A 12,883-nucleotide genomic window follows, 5' to 3' on the forward strand; every position below is an offset into this window, starting at 1 on the left:
TGCGTGAAGTTAACCACTCAGCCATGGGGCCAGCCCCCTTATGTTGATTCTTAAATTCATATGGAAGAGAAATTTTACAAAGTGAAAGAAAAAATTTTTTCTTTCTTTTCTTCTTTTTTTTTGCTTAGGAAGATTAGCCCTGAGCTAACATCTTTTGCCAATCTTCCTTTTGTTTTTTGCTTGAGAAAGTTTAGCCCTGAGCTGCTATCTGTGCCAATCTTCCTCCACTTTATAAGTGGGTCATCACCTCAGCATGGCTGACAAGTGGTATAGGTCCACACCCAGGATCCGAACCCATGAACTGGGACTGCCAAAACAGAGCTGGCTGAACTTAACCACTATGCTACAGGGCCACTGCTGAAAGAAGAATTTTTGAAAACCACCCAGCAACAAAATGAACATGAAGGAGAACAGGACAAGGGTAACATATCAAAACATTTCCCCAGTCCTGTTAACAACAATGGCAGACTAACGTGCTCACAGAATCAGTCTATCCACTGAAGCAACCATTCAGCTGGACAAACTGACAGAATCAACTGTTCCAGAACTCTGGAATACAACAAAAACTTACATCAACCAGAGGAGTGATGAATGAAGGAAGAGGTGGCTGAATTTGGGTAAAACATTGCAGCATTTTTGGTTAATGCAGACACACTACCGTTCCCTGGTTCAGTGGAGGATGTGAAGATGGAGCCCAGATTCCTTGAATGGCTCCCTGGTGCCAGGGGACAGACATCAACCTGGTTCTCAAAATAGGGTGATTGTGACTGGATGGCAGTGACCTGTCTGTCGGGTCCCTGAGGGACCGGAGCAGAAGCAGACAGGTATTTCTTCCCCTCAGGCTGAAAAGATTTTCCAAGTGGTAGCACGACCTGATGAAAGATTTAAAGGTCTATGCTACTGGGAGACACCTGGGCAAGTGATGATGGCCGGGGCAAGCCACAGATGGACCCAAAAATCTGGAAAGGAGGCCCCTGAGGAGGAAGTTTTCTGGGGAATAAAGGCTTAGAAGGGCCACTGCATGTCCCAGGGAGCCAGAGTGCAATGTGGATGCCCAGAGCCGGATGTGCGTTCAGAAAACACCTGAGCAGACCCTGGGTTTGCACCTCTGGCAGATTTGTGGGCTCCATGCGAGTAGGGGGTGAACTGTAAGGAAGAGACGCAGGGGGCCCAGCTACGAAGACTGGGAGAGTTGGGATTTTTTTGTTTTTCAACTGTGTTCTTTTGGATCCTTGCATTTAAAGAAATCTCTGAGATAACCAAAAGGAGACTTCAGTGACCACTCACATCAAGAAATACAGTCTTTGTAAAAATAGTCTGAAAATTCACTAAACAAAAGGAGGATTACACCTCATCAAAAGTAGCAACAGCAAAACCTGGGGAGGGGGAGAATCTGATCTTCACAATGACCACACTGTAATACGCCAAATGTCGAGTTTTCAACAAAATTACAGGCAATATGAAGCTACAGGAAAGCACAGTCCATTCATATGAAATAAAATGAAAATCGACATATGTCCCTGAGGAAGCCCAGCCATTGGACTTAGGAGACCAAGACTTTAAAACAACTGTCTTATATATGCTCCAAGGGCTGCCTGAAAGCTGTGATAAAGAACTAAAGAAAATCAAGAGAATGACATCTCAGTTCACAGAGAATATCAATAGAGAGAAATTGTAGAAAGAACGAAATAGAAATAATCGAGGATTACAGCTGCATTTCCGTCTCCCTTCTCTAGCCTTAAGAAACCACTAACCTACTTCCTGTCTGTACAGATTTGCCTAAATTTGGCATTTCATATAAACGGAATCATATATGCTGTCTTCTTTGACCAGCTTCTTTCACTTAGCAATAGGTTTTCAAGGTTCCTCCATGTTGTAGCACGTGTCCTTCACATCTGTTAGGGCCCAATAAGGTAGTGTATGGATATACGGATCACATTTTGTTTACCCATTCATTAGCTGATGGCCATCTGAGTTCCACTGGTCCACCTTTTGTGGGTCCCACTTGCACCTTCAGTGGCCTTGGACCAATGTCTCCCATCACCCTTCTTGTTCTCTGCCATCCAGTCAGCTCAGACCTGCTTAGACACCAGGTCTTTTCAACGTAAACACTCGTCGAGTCCTTAGGAAGGGTCATAAAACCAGAGATTGGGATGGGTAGAGGCCACCCCACTGAAGATTGCGAAGGCCAACACATGCTTTCTAGGTGCAGCAACTTTAATAGAAACTATTAGAGCAGAAATTCCCAAAGTTGCTGGCATGTTGGGTCTCCAGCGGTTCCTCTTAACTTTAAGTACAGGGTCTCCTAGGAGACATCTGCCATCATTTTTGGTTTCTCACCCACTGAACTCCTATCTTCTCTGAGGGCTTCCCCCACTTTATGATCCTGGGAGGAGAAAACACCAGCTTCCCAATCTAAAAGCAGAAAATGCCAGATACTTCCATTTGCAGCCTCCCCTCTGCAGCCAGGATACAGTTCCATGAATCCAGCACTCAGGTAGACCCTGACCTCAGAGGCAGGAGCATCGCTCTAATGATAACGGATTTGGACAACGGCTAACAGAGGCAGCTTCAGTGGACCCCCAAGCCCAGGTCCCCGTCCTCCCAGAGGCTCGGATTGTAACAAACCTTCTGTTGCACACAATTAAAACCATGAATAAGAGAACCCGGCGTTGGTGTTGGAAGTGGGCAGAGGGTCAGGAGGGGCCCACAGTTTGCATTCCAGCCTCAGTCTTGGATGATGTGGGGGCCTCTTCCCAGACCCCCCGGTCAGCCGGCGCGGTCACTGCACCCCAGCGGCCTTCCTCACGTGTTGGGTAGGTGGGCTCAGCGCAAGTCAGAGGCTGCACCCCCAGGGGTCAGTCTCCGCTGGGGACATCAGCGCCAAACTCAACGGGGCCATCAAGTCCGGAGGATCCAGCCGTGGGGACACGCGCGTCCTCGTCGTGGGCGGAGGACACGCCGTTGTCCGGCCAGACCGCCCCGCACCGTGGGCAGCGGCGGGGCCGGAGGAGCGGGGAGGACGGTAGCGGGGGACCGGCGACCACGACCCTCTTCGAGGGGCGCTCGGGGCAGCTCGGGCGCCTGGAAGGCTCCGGGCTCGCCCTCCACGGCTCCTTCCAGCCCAGCCGCCTTCATTTTCCGCCGTCCCCGCCTCGGCATCCCTGTGCGGCGCCGCTAACCTCCGCGCTCTCTACCGCTCAACGGCCTCTCCGTTCTTCCCAACGGAACCTCGGCTCGGCTCTCTCCGCCACTTCTCGCAGCTTTTCGGCTTCGCTCGGCTCTCCCCGCCAGGCCTCGGGTCCTTCCGCCCGGCCTCCGCTCTTTCTTCGCATCTTCGGCTCTTTCCGTTCATCTTCGTCTCTTTCCGCCTAACCTCGGCTCTCCCCGCCTCCCCGCGCCGCTCCTCGGCTCAGTGGTTGCCTGAACCAGCTCTCTCCGCCTGGCCTTGGCTTTCTCTGATTTCGCTGCGAAATTTCGGCTCTTTCGTCTCTCCTCGCTTCGCCCTGGGCTCCGCTCGGCTCTCTCTGTCTCGCCAGGTCTTTGTGTCCGCGGGCAGAGGTGGTTCAAACTTACCTCCTCCTCATTGTGGTACCTGAGTTCCACTTTCTCCCACCCTGATATCCTGATATCCCATCAACATATTAAACAAACAAAAACTGTTCCTAATCTGATAAAAAAAAAAGGACTGTTTTACTTCGGATGTTTGTTTTGATGGGAGAATTTGGGAATCATCTCTTATGTTAAGAGCATTCTGTATTGTCTGTGAACTAGTCTTTGCATCTGTCCATCTCTCCAGTGGATTCTTAGTTTTTCTTTTTCTGGCTGGTAGGAGTTCTTTAATATTAACAAATTAGCTTTTTTGGTCAGTTGCCAATGTTTTCCTCTTTTCTTTTTCATCTTTGCCTCTAGACGTTGCTGCCATGCAGATGTTTTAAATGAAATCAAATCTGTTAATTTTGTTACCTCTTGTGTTCTGCTTTAAAAAAGACCGGCTCTCCTTTGAGATTATGTATAAAATATTTTCCTTTGGTTTTTTCTGGGACATTTATAACTTCAATGTTTACATTTAAATCTATGATAATCCCTATTCCACAGACCAACTGGTGGTTCCAACAGGATTTTTTTTGTTTACGATCTCTTTTTTCTTTACTGACTTAGCACATAACCCGTACCCACTTTATTATGAAAAATGTTCAAGCATGGAGATAATTTGAAAGATTTTTACAGTGAACACTCATGTTAAGGACTGAATTCTGTCCCCTCACCATTCATGTGTTGAAGCCCAAATCCCTAATACCTCATTATGTGACTGTATTTGAAGGTTGGGACTTTAAGTAATTAAGGTAAAATGCAGCCATTGGAGGACCCTAACCCAGTGTGACAAGTGTCCTTATAAGAGGAGATTAGGACGTACAGACCGAGAGATGACAGGGGCACGCATACACAGAGGGAAGATTATGTGAAGAGGCAGCAAGAGGGTCGTCATCTACAATCCAAGGAGAGAAGACTCAGGAGAAACCAGTCCTGCCAGCACCTTGATCTTGGACTTCCAGCGTCCAGAATTGTGAGAAACAAGTTTCTGCTGTTTAAACACCATCTGTGGTACTTTACTGTGGCAGCCCCAATGAACTAATACAGTCCGCCACCTAGATTCCATCACTAACATTTTTCTATACTTCCTTGGCCACTTCCATCCCACTATCATCCATCAATCCATCTTTTTTTAAATGTATTTTGAAGTAGGTTGTAAACAGCAGTAGGATTCACTCCCAAACACTTAGCACACATATTAATTAGAGTTCAAAATTTGATTGGGTCTGGAAGATCTCCCCAGGTGGCTCACTGAATGGGGAGTAATGGATGCTGACAACTTGGTCCCTCTCCACATCTCTCCACAGGGCTGCTTGAGCATCCTCATGGTATGGCAGATGGCTTCCCCTAGAAAGGGAACAATCCAAGAGAAGAAGGAGGAAGCTTCAGTGTGTTTTATGCTGCAGCCTCAGATGTGACACACTGTCATTTCTGCAGTGCTGTATTGATCACTTGGGTCATGTCTGATTGAATGTGGGATGAGACTGCACAGGGCATGAATACAGGTGGCAAGGATCATTGGTGGCCATCTTGGCAGGTAGCCAACACACCTGCATTTTGTCCAGGCCACCTCTCCTCATCAGCCCAGAATTTCTTTTCGTCTGCTTCAGCTTGGCCCCAACAGCCTGGTTTGATTGGAGCTGCATGGGGCCTCTGGAATTCATGGCTGGGTTTGGGACACCATAGAAGGTCTCCTTTTCCCCTTCATTTTTACTCCTCTCTCCTCTCTATCCTTCTCAGCCTCTCCACCAGCTCCAGCCTTCCTTGAGCCCTAGAGCCCCTTCAAGCAGTAGATGTTCTGAGAGACAAGAGGGGACGCAGCAGATAAGAGGGGTTTCCTGGGGCAGGAAATGTTTGGGGATTTGCTTCCTGGGCTCCTGTCCCCTTCTGTATAAGGGGAACTTGGGGGTGTCTGCTGGCTTGTCCCTTATTCTGAGCCTGGGGTCCTCAACATTCCCCAGGGCAGGAGACACTAGGTTGAATGGGGCTCTCTCTCTCCACTACAGTTGGGGCAGAGACATCTACATTGCAAGAGGAAGCTGAAGAGTTGCCAGCTGGGGCTCAGAATGTTCCACATGTTTGGGATAAGGGAAGGGTCATCACAGAGGTAAAACTGAGGATGAAGTAGTTAAAATTCCCCTGGATTAGGGTGAAACTGTGCCTTCTACCCATAAAGTTAATGTGGGAAACAAAATAACCAGTTTCTGAGTTTGCCTTGCAGAACAGCAGGAGGACCACTGATAAGAGAGGAACTTGCTGACAGTGCCGTGCCTAGGCATCTTGCAGGCACATTAAGCACAAATGACTGATTGCAAACTTTAGATGTCAAAGACTAAAAATCCACCGTGTGCAACACATAGAACAGATAGTTGTGTGTGGAGGACTCTTAGAACTTGAGCCCTCAAGGCCACATGCTCCTCCTCCCCACCTAAAACCCCAAATAAAAACTGTTGCTTGCAGCTTCTCTGGGAGTTTGGAATTACAGCTTAGCTGCCCAGCCTCCTTGCTCAGTGCTTTGCAATAAAATTCCTCCTTTTTTGCACTGTAGCTGGTGTCAGAGATTGGCTTGCTGTGTGATGGGTGAGCAAACTCACTTCAGGTTCGATATCAGGGGAAGTCACCTCCTGTTGGGAGACACTTGAGGGACTTGCACCGTGGGCTCCCCTCATTTGTGTTGAGAGTGCTGCTTGCTGATGCTTGTATCAACTTTTTTTTTTTTTTTTTTTTTGATAATGGGATGAGATGTAGTGCTCTGGGGGATCTGTTTAAAACCTGTGTTGGAGAACCTGGTGGGTTGCCTGTTAAGACTCTGTCATCACTGCTTGTCTCCAGAGGTGGGGAGACTGGGGTTACTCTTTGCTGAGGATACTTATATCTAGTCTTGGGAGTCAAGGGAGGCAGGCTAGGGTTTGTGTTGGGTGAGAATGTCGTGGCACTTGTTAGAGCTGCTTTCTTCTTATTGTGTAAGGGATCTTAAGCTGCTTTGTAGGGTTTCCAACATCTCTAATCTTGCAGGGATACAGGGCATCACTTGAGCCCTTGTGATGTTAGGGCTAACCGGGGTGTATGAGGCTGGGGTTCCTGTTGTCTCTGGTGCTTGGAAACTGGAGGGCTACTGCTTGCCTGGGGCTCCCATATTTCAAGTGTTGGGGTGGCAGGGATGGGTAATGAATGGAGGTCCATTGCCTCTAATTTGGGGAGAGGACTGGGATAATTGCTTGAGATTCCACTTATCTGTAGTCAGGGGGACGGAGGGGTCTCTATGGCGCTCCTTTTTTCTAGCGTTGGGTGAGATCAGAAGCCTCACTTTCTGGGTCTGCCCTTGTCTGTCTTGTTGGCATAGACTGGGTGGGTCACTGGGCTGGGGCTCCCAATTCTCTAGTGCTGAGGAGCAGCTGAGGGAGTCACTTATGGGGCTGCTGGGATTTCTAGAATTGGAAGTAACTATGGGGTACTTGCTGGAGTCCCATCATTCCTAGTTTTGGGAGGATGAAGATCTTACTTTTTCAGATGCAACATCTGTGTTTAGGGATAACAGTTGCTATCCGAGGTTCTGTTGAGTCTAGTTTTGGAGGGAACTGGTGGTCCCTCACTAGGGCTTGTCACCCCTACTGTTAGAGGCAGATTGTGAGCACCACTTGCTGGGCCCCTAGCATCTCTAGTATTGGGGGGTGGACTGGAGGATCTCTTGCAGTGGCTTCCATCATCTCTAGTTTTGGAGGATCAGTGCAATGTGTTTTTAAAAGCATTTTAGTTTGAAAATGTTTAGACTTACATAAAAGTTGTAAAAGCATACAGGCTTGTTTTATACAGTCAATATTCATCATATTTATGTATGTTTTCTTTCTTGCTGATCATTCCTAACATTATGTGTCTCCACGTGGAATTATTTTCCTTCAGCCTGAAAACTCTCTTTAGTGTTTCTTTAAGTTCATTTCTGCTGTTGATTAATTCTTTCAGCTCTGTTTTTTTTAACCCCCTTTGGAAAACATCTTTGTCTGTAGTTTCAAAGAATATTTTTCCTAGGTCATAGTATTTTAGATTGGCAGGTGTTTGGGTTTTTTTTCATTTGATCCTTTAGATATCAGATGTCATTGTCTTCTGGCTTCCATAGTTTCTTTTTAAAAGTTATTAGTCTTATTATTGCTCCTTTCAAAACAATGTGCCATTTCTTTGGTTGCTTTAAAGATTTGACTTCCATTTTCTACAATTGTCCATGTTTCCTCCATTTTATTCACAGTTATTTTGAAGTCCTTGTCTGCTAACACCAATATCTGGATTGTCTCTGGGTCTGCTTCTGCTGGTTTATATATTCATAATTGAGCCCATTTTCCTGCTGGTCTGTGTGTCTAGTAATGTTTTCTGTGGTGGATCTTGCGAGCAGTACCTTGTAGAGGCTCTTAATTATGTTACCTTCCTCTAAAGATTAGGTTTCATTACGGCAGGCAATTATAGTACTAATGGATCACACTGAGCCTCTGAAGGCTAGGTTTTAGACTCCAAAAGGACAGATTTATTTCAGTTTGGCACTGACTTCTAAGATTTAGCCCTTACTCTTAGTGCATGGTACTGACTCGCAGAGTGTGACATCTCTAGGGTCATACTTGAAACCCAGGGCTTTTTTTTTCTTTTTTTTTTTTTTAACATCATTCCACTCCAGATAAGTCAAAAGACCAGCCACCACCTCCTGGCATGTGTGATCTCCGAAATTTCTGTACAGTCTTCAGTTTCCAGTAGCTTTTCTCTTCTAAGTCCCCTAGAGTCTTTCCCTGCACATGGACAGCTTAGGTGTTATTCAAGGACCTCAGGGGGATTTTTAGGCAGATTTGGGGGGCTTCTTCTTTGTGAATGTTTATTTTACAATAAAGATCCTTCAGAGATATTCCATGATGAGGTTATATTTTCCTTACCCCAGCCCTGGAATCAACCATTTCTCCAAAGAGCCCTGGTTCCTTCCTTTTTCTTTAGAATAGTATTTTGGAAATCAAGATCTTGGTGGATGATAGGTATTCTCATTGCTACTGGAGTGTCATTGCTTCTAGGCCTGCTGAGCTGACAGACCTTGGAAATACATGTATACTGTCCTTCATGTATGCACCTTATCTATCTATCCATCAAAACCATGAATTTATACTGATGCCTCAAATTCCAATCCAATACCCATGTTCATTATAGCCTTCTCCCTTTCCTCGTTTGTAACATCTTTGACAGTGAGAAACTGGCTCTCATGATCTACAATATATTTACTTAGTTGTTCAGCCCTAGTATATACATAAAGTAGTTTCAGAACTGCTAACCCATACCCTTCTAAGAAACTTATGAGCTAGAGTACAAGATTTTGAGACAGTTCTTTTTGTATCCAGCCTTATAGTATCTGGTCAAAACACAGTTTTCCAAAGTAAATTTGGTTTCCTTCTCACTCCCTTCATTGTGGTTACGTTATTTCATTTGTAATACAGTTAGGTTCATTCGTTACAGGTTGTATGCCATTTTACCTTACATCTGCTACCACTGGATTATTATTGTTTTTAACCTACAGTAATATTTACTCTTTGTAGTGAACAAGGCTATGCATTTTGGCAAATTAATAGAGTTGTGTATCTTTCAACACGGTCATGACTGAACATGATACACATATGAACACAGTCATGATTGAACAATTCCATCACTCCCAAATTCCTTTGTGCTGTCAGATTGTAGTCATCCCCCTCTCTTACTCCTTGCCCCTGGAAACAAGTAATTCATTGTCCTTCCCTACAGTTTTGCCTCTTCCAAAATGCAATACAATGGAATCATACAATAAATGGCTTTTGGTCTCTGGCTTCTTTCACTTAGCAAAATGAATCTGATTTAAATTGAAGTATAAGGTACATGCAGTGCAGTGTATAGATCTTAAGTGTAGAATTCAATGTTTTGACAAATGTATACACCCATGTAACCTATACTCCTGTCAAGATATAGAACATTCTCCTCACCCTATAAAGTTCCTCCACATCCCTGCTCAGTCAATCCGTATGCCTGCCTCACCTCTTCACCGCAATCTGAGTTTAGATGCAAGCACTGTTTTGATTTTTTTCTATCACAAATTATTTTTTGCCTGTTCTTGAAATTCATACAAATAGAATCTCATAATACTTACTTTTTTGTGTGTCTTATTTTGCTCAGTACAACCCTACAATGAACTTTAATTCATTATAGAAGATGAAATACATATTTCCTATATACCAGGAAGCTTCATAAGTGCTTTACATATATTAACTAATTGAATCCTTACTACAAGTCTATGAAGTAGGCGCTCTCATTGTTCCCATTTTACTGGTGAAGCAGCTTTGGCACCAAAAGTTTGTCACTTGCTTGAGGTAATCATCTCTAAAGGAGAGAACTGAGGTTGGACAGACTAAGAGACTGATCTGTGAAAGGTTTAAAATGGAGACAATAATTGATCCCATAGGGAACTGCAAGGCTGTCTCAAATTGAGGCGAAGGAATTGGGCCTTTATACTCCCCACATGAAACAGTCATTGCAAATGGGCTGCCATTGGGAGAGGTCAAAATGTTAGGTGTGGCACATTCCTTTGGCACAAGGGAATTCCCAGAGAGGATGGCAGCATCAGCCCTTAGAACACTTCCAGCAGCTACAAGAATAAGTGACTTAGTCCCAAAATAAGAATCTGGGAAATATACCACTGTCTCCATTATGGTTCACCATTGATGCCACTCAGATGCACTTGCTTCTTAAGGTCAGTGCACACAGGATTCTGGTTGGTCATGTTGACTGGGGAAACTTATGGGACAAAGATCAGTGGGACAAATTATAGACAGCTAACAACAGCAGCTTTTGTTGGTGCTGTAATTGACACTTACCATCCCGCTCCTCCTACTGTCCCACTTAGATTCCCCTCAGCCTTGCCTAGCACCTCTACTGGTCTAGGTGGCTTACATGGCAGAATGATCCAGATCCTCGTCCCTGAGGAGTCTGAACACCTGGTCACCATGTCCTTTTCAGAATTCAGCTGCTGCATTTAATTATGAACAGAATTGGAGAAAGAATATCAAGACATCCCAATGGGTTACCTGAGTGCCAAATGTCTTCTCTGCCCTCACTGAATACCGGAAGTCCAACATCGTCTGGATGAATTACCCATGCCACGTGCCATAGTGACTTCTTTTGTTGTGCTGGCCTCATTAGCAGTCATAAAGTTCAATGGGACCTCACGTTGCCTCCTGGTGAAAGTCTCCACCTCTGGGAGCCAGGACCTTCAGGTTAATTACTGTTGGCACTTTCCTCCCAGGAACCCCACAACCCATCTTACACGAAGAACACTTCTGGAGGCAACTATATTAGACTACACATGGGAGTATCAATGGTTTGACAGCACCCAGGATGGTGCAGTAGCTGATGGAATTCCTGGGCAAGGATACGAACTTTCCACCCAGGTAACTGACAAGAGTAGATGCTCAGAAACAAAAGGGGTGAACCATTCTGGACATCATCCATTTGTCCAACTTCTCTCTCTTGCTGCACCTAGGAGGGTTAGTCAAGATGAACTACATCAATGGGGTTCCTTGCCTTATGGCTTTCGGCTTAGTTTGGTCAAGGGGGAGCCTAGACATGAAATCAGAAGGATGAAAGAGATTGATGTCTGTCCCTGGCTATTTCTTGCAGGAGAACCTGGGGCTGATACTAACCCTGACCGCCTCTCAGCTCCTGGAATGCAATTCTGTCCTCTCTTGTCCCTGGATTTCAATTATTATTCCCTCTCCTTGCCCCTTCAGGCTTAGGAGTGTTAAGAGAGCCCTGGCCTTACCAGCTTACCAGGTACCAACCACCTTTTGTGGTTTTCCTCCATCCTGTCCACAACTCTCAGGCCTTCTATGAAAACTCCACTTGAATAGACCTAGTCTGAGTGTGTCCAGTGTTTCCTGCTGGGACTCTGACTGATGTGCCGGCTCATTGAAAGGAAAGGGAAAAATCCTAATGGTGACCCATAAAACCCAAAAAGATCAGGACCCACCAAGTCTCTGACCACATCAGCTTCTACCACGACCTCACTATTCCCAATGTGATCTTCTCCAGTCACACTGGCCTCTGTGTTGTGGGCCTTTGCACGCTAAGAGTGCTCTTGCCACAGAAATTCATATGACTCACTGTCCCAACTCATGAAGATCTCCGTTCAAGTGCCCTATAACTAAGAGGCTTTCCATTCCTATTCTGTATAAAAAGGCAAATCTCAATCCACCTTCACTATCTTAGAATGTTTATATTTTCTGTATGACACTTATAATAACATATTTTCTTGATTTTTCTACAATCTGTCTTTCCCTATTAGAACGTAAGTGCTTTAATAGCAAAACTGGAGCTTTACTCATCGCTATAGACACCACTGTCTCAAACAATGTCCGGCATATAAAATATACTCAATAAATAGGCTGGTGGATGAGTGCTGACTGTTTGGGTTCCTATCTGGGCTCCACTATTTACTAGCCAGTGAGCTTGGTCAAGTATCATAAATGTACCATGCCAGTTTTCTCATCTGTAAAATGGGGACATTAATAGAACATACTTCTTAAGCTTATATTGACTACTCAGTAAATTAATATTCATAAGGCAGTTAGAAGAGTGCCTGGTATATGAGAAAGCCTTTATAAATGTTTGATCATTTATTAATGTATGGAAATACTTTGCTATGAAAAAATATGGCCCCTACATAAAAGGAATAATTCACAAGAAAATACCTAACCCTGTATGTACTTAATTATGTTACATCCAAATATATAAAGAAAAATGACAGAATTACAAATAATAATTTGTTAATCCATAGCTATAGTGGAAGACTTTAATGTACATCCATCACTAAATTGGTTTGAGAAAAAAACCTTAACGTACACACTGCATCCCAAAACACAATTAGCTTGAATTAATGGGCACAGACTCTATAACCGAACTTTAGTGAACACACATTGTTTTCAAAGAAATAGGGAGCATTTATAAAATTTGACTAACAAATACGTTTATCAGCTAGATACTGCATTCAGCTGGACATTAACAGACCTCAAAACCAACCAAAAAAACCTTTGGCTTCAACCAGTTGGAGGTTACCTTTAATCACGTATGGAGAAGTCTAGGAATAAGCAGTCCAGAGCTGATACAGCAAATCAGAGGCTTTCAGGCAGCATATAGCATTGTGATTTTTTGCTGCACTGTGGTTTTTGTCATCATGAGCAAAATACAGGTCTTCCAACTCTAGGCCTTGAGTCCACTTTGGAGAGAAAGAATGTGTGAGATGAAC

This window comes from Equus caballus, chromosome 7, assembly GCF_041296265.1.
Source record: "Equus caballus isolate H_3958 breed thoroughbred chromosome 7, TB-T2T, whole genome shotgun sequence".
NCBI lineage: Eukaryota > Metazoa > Chordata > Mammalia > Perissodactyla > Equidae > Equus > Equus caballus.